The following is a 2,296-nucleotide window of genomic DNA, read 5'->3' as shown; positions in this document are numbered from 1 at the left end:
CAGTCTGAGCTGGTTTAGTTCCACTCCACACTTTCTTCCAGGACATGGCACTTTTGAGTCTCAGCTAAAAATGGAAATGGTTGACTAGGATCACTACCCTTGATGGGATTCAAAATCCTACTTTAGTCCTCCAAGCTCTGAGGGTCTGCCAAAAGACAGCTCAATAGCTCAGCTGATTATTTGATATCAGCAAGTGTTCCTGAGCAAAAGTGGCCCGAGTGTATGGCTCACCTCTCTGGGATCCTATCTGTTCCCAGATTTAAGCCAGTATGCTTCACCATCTTTTTAGCTCTTTGACACTTTTAAGATGTTTTTGTATTTTATACAGCTCATTTAAGTATCATCAGCTTTTAGCCATTACTGAATATAGAAACTTAAGAATGGTATGTTCCAGAGATCTCAAATCTTCTGAGTAGTACAGGCAGGATTGGAAAGATCTGTTTCAAATCCTACATTCTTTGTTCTACACTGCACTGCTCAATCCAGATGATGATGTTATAGATAGGCAGATAGGTAGATAGATAGATAGATAGATAGATAGATAGATAGATAAAAGCTAACACTTCTTAACCCTCTTCTCTGTAGACACTCTTCTAAAAACTTTAGATTTTTTAACTCATTCAATCTTTACAACCATCTTATGAGTTAGGCGCTATCATTATTTCCATTTTACAGATGAGGAAACTGAGGCACAAACAAATGAAGTAAACTTGCCCAAAGTCACACATCTAGCAAGAATTGAGCTGGAATTCAAACCTGAGTCCAACTCCAGAGCCTGTGCTCCTATGTGCAAAGTTTTAAACAAAACTGTCCTGTTGCCAAGGGCCTGAGAATCACATAACCTGCCACATAGATTCAGTCACAAATATCAATTCTAGGACTATTGGTTCTCCAAGATTGGTTTTCCAAACTATTTTTGCTTACACCTTCCTGAGCCCAGATAAAACAAAGTCCTCACTTCCAGTTATCGGGAAGGATTGCTTTGAAAACAAATCTTCAGTTCTATAAACTACAGCCATTCTCATTGCCTCTATCAGATGTTTTTCTCCACGGGAGACCAGAAGAGTTTACAGGCTAATCAGTGCTCCCGCCAGTCTCATAAATTGAAACAAGGGTGAGGCAGTGAAGGAGAAAATGTTTTATTGTCCCCATTTGGCAAAGGCAGATTCCAAGCCAAAGCAGGTGAGTCACCCACAGAGATCAGAATCCAACACCCAGTCTGTTCCACCCCTCTGAATTCCTTCTTGCAGTGGGGGACTTTACCCCATAAAGAAAGCCACTTCTCTTCTAAGAAATATGCAAAGTAGACTTGGGGTTGCCAGGGAGAGGGCAGTGGGAGACAGATTCATACAAGATCCATGAGTCTCTCTGGGGATGGGGTGGTCCCATATCTTGAATTTTTAGGACATTAATAACCATCCAAATTACTATCAATTGAGCATTCACCAGTGTGCCAAAGCACCTTTATGCATTTTTTAAAAAATCCTCAGACAACCCTCTAATGAAGATTCTATGATTATTCTCACTTTCATATTAGGAAACCGAGGCCCGGAAGGGCCTTGAGACAACCTGCCATGGCCACCTGGTTGGGAGAAGCAGCCCAGGAGAAGTCTGAAGTCGGTGATCTTCTATTGCCTTTCCTTCCCCACCTACAGACATGTCTGTAGGTACTGAGAGACAGAGTGGGGACATAGCGCTTTCTTGGGGCCTGGGTTCATTCTGAGTCACAGCTGAGGAAGCTGAACCCCAGAGCAAAGGACACGAGGAACAGGAGAGGGTTTCTCTGAAAACAGCAGGGTGGGTGCAGACTGACCTGTTTGTCCACATGTCAATCTGGACACACCTGGAAACACCTGCTCCACCACCCAGGTGGCCACTAATGGGGCAAGTGCCACCAGGTCATCCTCTTCCAGTTATTCTCTTCTTGTTTCTTCAGACTCGTACAAAGGCCACGCCCCATCAAGGAGCTCCCGAGGATCCCTGCCCCCATCTCACCTTAGGATGAAGCTTCAAGTGTATTTTGGCACCAAGGCCCTCCCATTGGGAAGCCCTCTCCCAGGACAAGGAAAGTGAAGCCTCAGGTGGATGAGCTGAGTGGCTTTGGAAGGGTATCCCTGCCCCCAAATCCATCTTTTATCTTGACACATCACACTGGCTGAAGCCCCACCACCAGAGTTGTCCTCTTCTGGTGAAAAGTGCTGAAACCTCTTCCAAAATGTGAACATCCCTAGAGAGAGTCCTGAATGTCTGCCCATCTTCATTTTTTCCCACATAAATATATCTTTTCCCAGACGTT

The sequence above is a fragment of the Panthera leo genome, chromosome C1 (genome assembly GCF_018350215.1).
Source record: "Panthera leo isolate Ple1 chromosome C1, P.leo_Ple1_pat1.1, whole genome shotgun sequence".
NCBI lineage: Eukaryota > Metazoa > Chordata > Mammalia > Carnivora > Felidae > Panthera > Panthera leo.
Note: the sequence above shows the minus strand (reverse complement) of the source record.